Source organism: Emys orbicularis, chromosome 3, assembly GCF_028017835.1.
Source record: "Emys orbicularis isolate rEmyOrb1 chromosome 3, rEmyOrb1.hap1, whole genome shotgun sequence".
Lineage (NCBI taxonomy): Eukaryota > Metazoa > Chordata > Testudines > Emydidae > Emys > Emys orbicularis.
Genome location: NC_088685.1, coordinates 142,051,982 through 142,060,639, shown reverse-complemented (window position 1 = coordinate 142,060,639; position 8,658 = coordinate 142,051,982).

Sequence of the window (8,658 nt, the reverse complement as noted above, 5' to 3'; positions counted from 1 at the left end):
CTGCAAGCAGTTGCTGACCCCAGCAGAGCCCCGCCCAGGAGAGCAGGAGGGAGGCTACGAGTAGCCTGGCTTTCCCTGCATGAGGAGAGACCAGCCAGGGAGCAGAGGGGCGAGGAGGTCTCCCTGTAGCCTGCCCATACAGCTAGGGTGACCAGATGTTCCGATTTTATAGGGACAGTCCTGATTTTTGGGTCTTTTTCTTATATAGGCTCCTATTACCCCCCACCCCATCCCGATTTTTCACACTTACTGTCTGGTCACCCTACATACAGCACTGCCAAGCCCAGCAACTGGCTTCTTGGTAACTTCAGCCTACAGGAAAGCCTCAGGAGGGGATAGGGTTGCCGGGGATCCAGTTTTCACCAGGAACGCCAGGTCAAAAAGGGACCCTTGGCGGCTCCAGTCAGCACCACTGACTGAGCCACTAAAAGTCCAGTCGGCGGTGCAGCGGCCGGGGCTAAAGCAGGCTCCCTGCGGCTCCCGGAAGCAGCCAGCATGTCCACCTCCTAGGCGCAGGGGCGGCCACGGAGGTACCGCGGCCAATGGGAGCTGCGGGGGTGGTGCCTGCGGCCAGGGCCAGCACACAGAGCTGCCTGGCCGCTCCTGTGTCTGGGAGCCAGACATGCCGGCCGCTTCCAGGAGCCACCTGAGGTAAGCGCCGCCCGGAGCCCTCCCGCCCCCCTGCCCCAGCCCTGAGCCCTCTCCCACACCCTAATGCCCTCCCAGAGCCTGCACCCCCTCTTACACCCCAACCCCCTGCCCCAGCCCGGTGGAAGTGAGTGGCAGTGGGGAAGAGCAAGTGACAGAGGGAGGGGGATGGAGTGAGTGGCGGGCTCTCAGAGAAAGGGTGGGGCAGGGGTGGGGCCTGGGGGAAGGGGCGGAGCAGAGGGTGGAGTAAGAGTATTTGGTTTTGTGTGCTTAGAAAGTTGTCAGCCCTAGGAGGGAACAATCTGCACCTCCAGCCTGCCAGCAACAGGAGGAGACAGCCAGTCTCTCCTGCTGCCACCTGCTGCCCCTGCAGCAGCCCACCCTGGATCCAGGATTTTGGCTCCGGAGACCCGACCTGCTTGCAGAAGCGGATTAAGATTTATTGGGGTCCTGGACATAAAGAACATTTGGGCCCTTCACCCTCCACCACGGGGCCCTGCCCCCTGCTCCTCTCCTTCGCCCAAACCTCACCCCCTGGCCTGGCTGGAAGCCAGGCCACTGTGGGGAGCCCTGGACCCTCCTCCTGCAGTGTGTGGAATGCCCTGGGGGCAAGGACATGGGCTGGGGGCTGATCTCAGGCACCCTGGCACCCTGCCCAGGGCAGGTGGAGGGTCTGGGTCTCCCCACAGCTACCCTGGCTCCATGAGTGACTCATACTACAGCCTAGGGTGACCATACATCCCATTTTTGGCTGGGACAGTCCCCTTTTTAAGCCCTGCCCTGGACGTCCTGACTATTTTGTCAAAACTGGGCATTTGTCCTGTATGCTCTTGCCAACTTGATGATCAGTGGGCAAGAGCATACAGGACAAATGCCCAGTTTTGACAAAAAGGGGCTTGTGTTAGGGGTTGAGCAGCAGGGTTTGGGGGGAGGGAGCCAGAGGCAGGGCTCGGGACAGCCCCATGTGGGGACTGGGGGGATAGTCAGCTCTGGGCGTGGGGGAGCGAGCGGGGGGAAATATGCTCATCAGGCTCCGGATTCAAGTCTGGCCAGGGGAAGAGGAGGAGCAGGGGGTGGGGCCATGGACAGAGTTTGACTCCTATATTGGGGGAGGTTGGATGCGAGCACCAGAAGCTCCCTAGAAGTAGGGGGGAACTGGCGCCTGGATCATAGCCCCGCCCCTTGCTCCACCCCCAAAGCCCGCCCCAGCTCAGCCTTCTCCCTCCGAGGCCCCACCCATGCCCCAACCCCTCAGGTCCCACTCCTGCTCAGCCCCCCCCATCCCCGAGGCCCCCCACACACACCACTTGCTCAGCTCTGCCCCTGAGGGCCCCCTCCCTCAAGGCCCCCAGTACCTCACACCTCTCCACCATCTCCCCTGAGCTCCCCACTGCCTCGGCCACCCCTCGTGCCTCTCTGATCACCCAGGCAGAAAAGGAATCTGAATGAGTACCTGTGTTATCCTCAGAGAGGCAGTTAGGGTTTGATTTTGTATCATTAAGGCACATTGTCTTTGCAACAGGACTTTCATCTACCTGGATCATCAAGATCTGCACTGCCAAGTCCCAGGATAATAAAGTGTGCATCTAACAGCATCTCCTTACAGGTCTGCACCATCTCTCCATGTGCACCACCTGGGTACGTGAGACATGGGGGGACAGAACTGAGGGGCTGACACTTTTGGTTAGGAACACTGGGGAGTGTGTGGTCACCTGGCCTAGTGTGCTTGCCCGCATAGCCTTTAGTAATTACAAATCATTATTAATATCTCCCATCATTTTAATTATTCAGTATTTTTACTCGTATATTTCTCTTTAATCAAGTCCTTATGTAAAGCTTATAGTGATTGTTTTCAGTTTGTTTGTTTGGGTGAGTTTGAATTATTTGTGAGTTCTAGTGCTGTAGCCACTGCCTTAGGGTATGTCTACACTATGAAATTAGGTCGATTTTATAGAAGTTGGTTTTTAGAAATCGATTTTATACAGTTGATTGTGTATGTCCCCACTAAGCGCATTAAGTCGGCAGAGTGCATCCTCAGCACCGTGGCTAGCATCGACTCTTGGAGCGGTGCACTGTGGGTAGCTATCCCACAGTTCCTGCAGTCTCCACTGCCCATTGAAATTCTGGGTTAAGCTCCCAATGCCTGATGGGGCAAAAACATTGTCACGGGTGGTTTTGGGTACATGTCGTCAGTCGCCACTCCCTCCCTCCGTGAAAGCAATGGCAGACAATCATTTTGCACCTTTTTTCCTGGGTTACCGGTGCAGACACCATAGCATGGCAAGCATGGAGCCTGCTCAGCTCACTGCTGCTGTTGTGAGCATTGTAAACACCTCACACATTATACTGTAGGATGTGCAGAACCTGGCTAAGAGACAGCAGCACAAGGACGATTGTGAGGAGGACATGGACACAGACGTTCCTGAAAGCACAGGCTGTGGCAATTGGGACATCATGGCGGCAGTGGGGCTGGTTGATACAGTGGAACACTAATTCTGGGCCCGGCAAACAAGCTCAGACTGGTGGGACCGCATAGTTTTGCAGGTATGGGATGATTCACGGTGGCTGCGAAACTTTTGCATGAGTAAGGCCACTTTCCTGGAACTCCGTGAGTTGCTTTCCCCCACCCTGAAGCACAGGAATACCAAGATGGAGCTGCCCTGACAGTTGAGAAGCGAGTGGCAATAGCCCTCTGGAAGCTTGCAACGCCTGACTGCTACCGGTCAGTCAGAAATCAATTTGGAGTGGGCAAATCTACTGTGGGGACTGCTGTGATTCAAGTAGCCAATGCAATCACTGATGTTCTGCTATCAAGGGTAGTGACTCTGGGAAATGTGCAGGTCATAGTGGATGGCTTTGCTGCAATGGGGTTCCCTAACTGTGGTGGGGCGATAGACGGAATGCATATCCCTATCTTGGCACCAGACCACCTTGCCAACCAATACGTAAACCGCAAGGGGTACTTCTCAATGGTGTTGCAAGCACTGGTGGATCACAAGGGACGTTTCACCGACATCAACGTGGGATGGCCGGGAAAGGTGCATGATGCTCGCATCTTTAGGAATTCTGGGCTGTTTGAACAGCTGAAGAAGGGACTTACTTCCCAGACCAGAAAAATTACTGTTGGGGATGTTGAAATGCCAATAGTTATCCTTGGAGACCCAGCCTACCCCTTGCTCCCATGGCTCATGGAGCCATACACAGGCAGCCTGGACAGTAGTAAGGAGCAGTTCAACTATAGGCTGAGCAAGTGCAGAATGGTGGTAGAATGTGCCTTTGGACGTTTAAAAGCTTGCTGGCACTGTTTGCTGACTAAGTTAGACCTCAGCGCAACCAATATTCCCATTGTTATTGCTGCTTGCTGTGTGCTCCATAATATCTGTGAGAGTAAGGAGGAGACGTTTATGGCAGGGTGGGAGGTTGAGGCAAATCGCCTGGCGGCCGATTTTGAGCAGCCAGACACCAGGGCGATTAGAAGAGCACAGCTAGGCGCGCTGCGCATCAGAGAGACTTTGAAAAGCAGTTTCATGACTGGCCAGGCTACCGTGTGAGCGTTGTGTGTATTTCTTCTTGATGCAAACCCACCCCCTTTGTTGATTTTAATTCCCTGTAACCAACGACCCTCCCCCCTTCGATCACAGCTGGCAAAGGAAATAAAGTCACTATTGTTATGAAACTATGCATTCTTCCTTTATTAATTAAAAAAAAGTGAGATAACTGACATGGTAGCCTGGGTGGGGTGGGGTGGGGTGGGGTGGGGGAGGAGGGAAGGACAAGGCCACATTGTTTATTGTAGCCGCACTACAAATCAAAACTGTTTGAATGACAGCCTTCTTTTGCTTGGGCCATCCTCTGGAGTGGAGTGACTGGGTGCCCGGAGCCTCCCCCCCACGTTCTTGGGCGTCTGGGTGAGCAGGATATGGAACTTGGGGAGGAGGGAAGGCAGTTATACAGTGGATACAGTGGCGGTTTGTGCTCTTGTTGGCTTTCCTGCAGCTCCACCAGACGCCTGAGCAGGTCCATTTGCTCCCCCATTAGCCTCAGCATCGCATCCTGTCTCTTCTCATCACACTCACTTAATGCTTTCCTGGACTCTGCCACTGAATGCCTCCATGCATTCAGCTGTGCCCTATCAGTGCAGGAGGACTGCATGAGCTCAGAAAACATGTCATCGTGAGTGCATTTTTTTCTCCTTCTAATCTGCGATAACCTCAGGGGTTGATAGGGGGAGCATAGAAACATTTGCACCTGTGGGGGGATAAAAAGGGAGATAAAAAGGGAGAGTAAAATTTAAGATGATACATTTCTGAGAACAAAAGGGAGACTCACAGTGACTCAAGCAATTCACAGCAGACAGCACATGTGCTTTAGGTACAAGGTTGCATTTTGCCTTTTATATTGAGCGCCTGCCACTATGGTGACACATCACACACGGCTGGGCAACAGAATTCGGTTTCCAGGCAGCCATGGTAAGCCAAAGGGTACGCGGGGTTGGCTTCTAACGCCTTCATAACATGTGGGAATGGTTTCAAACTGCAGTGCCCTCCTTTCCCATAGCATGCAATGCCGGTTGGGTTTGCCATTTAAAAGGAGGGGCTGCGGTTTTTGGGTGAATGTGCAGCACACACTTCCCCCCACCCCACCGTGTGGCTATTCTTTGGGATGATCCCTTCACCCCTCCCCCCGCTGCATGGCTATTCTCGGGGATGATCCCTTTTAGCCAAGCGCAAACAGCCCATTATGACCGGGGTCCTTTTACTGTTCCCTTACAAAAATTCCCCTATTTCAACTAGGTGACCATGAATAATATCACTCTCCTGAGGCTGACACAGAAAGATATAGACCGAATGTTGCTTGAATGCGACCAAAATCCAGGACCATTTGCTGCCATGCTTTGTGCTGCAATGATTCCAGACCACTTCCTACTGGCTTGGCGTGGTAAAGTGTCCTACCGTGGAGGACGAAATAAGGCAGCCTTCCCCAGAAACCTTCTGCAAAGGCTTTCAGAGTACCTCCAGCAGAACTTCATGGAGATGTCCCTGGAGGATTCCCGCTCCATCCCCAGACACGTTAACATACTTTTCCAGTAGCTGTACTGGTCACAAATGCATCCCAAGTCTTCAGGGCAAATCAAACATTAAACACTATTGCTTTTAAACCCTATACTGTAGTTACAAATGTGCACTCACCAGAGGGGCCTTCTCTGCCTTCAGGGTCGGGGATCCAGGGTGATGAAAAGGTCCTGGCTGCCGGGGAAAACGGATTCACCACTTTCCTGCTGTGCATTCTCCTCCTCCTCCTCATCCACAAAATCCTCCTCCCTGTTGCGTGAGACTCCCCCCTTGCAGATGACTATGGACAATGGTGGGGTACTGGTAGGGTCCCCCCCTAGAATGCCATGCAGCTGATCATAGAAGCGGCATGTATGGGGCTCTGACCCGAAGCGACCGTTTGCCTCCTTTGTCTTTTGGTAGGCTTGCCTGGGCTCCTTAACTTTCATGCGGCACTGCTGTGTGTCCCTGTTGTAGCCTCTCTCCACCATGCCCTGTGTGATTTTGGCATATATATTAGCATTTCTTCCTTTTGATCAGAGTTCTGCCTGCACAGATTCTTCTCCCCATACAACAAACAGATCCAGTGTCTCCCGTTCGGTCCATGCTGGAGCTCGTTTGCGATTCTGGGGGGACTGTATGGTCACCTGTGCTGCTGAGCTCGCCACGCTGACCAAACTGGAAATGAAATTCAAAATTTCCCGGGGCTTTTCCTGTGTACCTGGCTAGTGCATTGGAGTTGAAAGTGCTGTCCAGAGTGGTCACATGGGAGCACTCTGGGATAGCTCCCGGAGGCCAATAACGTCGAATTGCATCTGCACTACCCCAAATTCGACCCAGCAAGGTCGATTTTAGCGCTACTCCCCTCGCCGGGGAGGAATACAGAAGTTGATTTTAAGACCCCTTTAGGTCGACGGAACTGGGTTGGTTGTGTAGATGCATTCATTATAAAATCGACCTAACCCCATAGACTAGGGCTTAGTGTGGTTCACTTCTCTCACTGGAAGCTGTACCAAGTAGCTGTATTCTTTAGCACACCAGCAGGAGGAGTCGGGCACCTACCAGGTGACAGAAACTTTGGAACTGTCCAAAGACTGTGAGGTACACATCTCCTGTTCACACATCATACGGGCATTAAGCCACTGCCAAAAGGGGAATCACACATTTTCATTGCCATTTGTGCTGTCTCAGCCTCAGCCGAGCTCCCTCACCAGGCTGCTGTGTTTAGGGCTCAACATGCTGGTCCCATGTGCTTTAAATTTCTTGAGTAAGTGTAGGCTTCAACACTATCACTTTCTTTGGCTTCTCTGGCACACTTCCTGGCCATAAACCAGAGGCAACGCGGGGGGAGGGAGGTCACACAGGGTCACACGCCCCCCCAGATTTCAGCCAGGGTTTATATGCCCTGCCCTGAACCCTGCTGCATATCACCAGAACCTTTAAATTATGCCCCCACACTATCAACAGTTACATGTCGTCTCTGACATAAACTCTGTCTGTTACTCCTTCACAGAGTAAAGGAGTACCAGGACTGCTAGGCCACCAGGAGCAGTGCAGACCCTCGCAAGACACCCCAGTAGCTTACACACACCCTTTTCCAGAGCACCACCCTTGCGGGCCCTATGGTTTACAGTTTTCCGCTCCAGGGACATATGATAGTTATAGGGTGACCATATTTTCCCCAATTGAAAACTGGACACCCCAGCTGGCTTCAGCCACCCCACTACATGTGGGGACACCCGAGCCCTCCCTGTCTCCTGCCTGAATGGGGCCAGCCTGAGGTCCCCCTGTGACTTTTTCACATGAACTATGGCCGTATAGATCATTGTTGCAACCACTGTTATATACTTGTGGCAAATATCGTACAAAGGTTGTTGTGTGAGGTGTCTATGAAAAGGTTATGATTTGCTGGTTATGATTATGCTGTCTGTATGTGCGTATCATTTTTGTAGTTGAAGTTATGAATATTGGCTATGTACTTGTATCCCAATGTGTTTGATTCTAAGTAGCCTCAGTGAAGCATTTGGTCAGCTTCTTGAGAAAGCACTATTCTCAATAAGTGCCCAGTCAAGAAACACTTGGCTGACAACGAACTTTGAGATACACCAATCCACATCTGAGCTTTCCTGGGAACATTCAAACTAATACATAAACAATGGCATCGGCCTGTAAAGAACTGAGCCATGCATGGACATGTGACTAGCCCATGTGACTCCAGGCTCCATCTAGCTGCTGTGATTCCCACAGTAAGAATGGAGGGGTGTCCTTCCACATGGCAGAGGATATAAAAGGCCCTGGAAACCCCTTCATTTTGTCTTCAACCTTTGCTTATGACCTCTAGAGGAACGGTGCTTGAAACTGAAGCTCTGAACAAAGGACTGAATGACCCATCCCAGCGGGGGATGTATTCCAGAGACTTGATTTGTGCCTGCAGTTTATTCCATCACTGCTACAAGCCTGAAACAAGAACTTTGCCATTACTGTATGTAATTGATTCCATTTAACCAGTTCTAGCTCTCATCTATATCTTTCTCCTTTTATGAATAAACCTTTAGATTTTAGATTCTAAAGAATTGGCAACAGCGTGATTTGTGGGTAAGATCTGATTTGTATATTGACCTGGGTCTGGGGCTTGGACTTTTGGGATTGAGAGAACCTTTTTTTCTTTTACTGGGGTATTGGTTTTCATAACCATTTGTCCCCATAACGAGTGGCACTGGTGGTGATACTGGGAAACTGGAGTGTCTAAGGGAATTGCTTGTATGACTTGTGGTTAGCCAGTGGGATAAAACCAAAGTCATCTCTGGCTGGCTGGTTTGGTTTGCCTTAGAAGTGGAGAAACCCCAGCCTTGGGCTGTAACTGCCTTCGTCTAAGCAATTTGTCCTGAATTGATACTCCCAGAAGTATCCCGCCAGAGGCAGCATCATTACACCCCCCCCCACTGGCACCCAGGGCTGT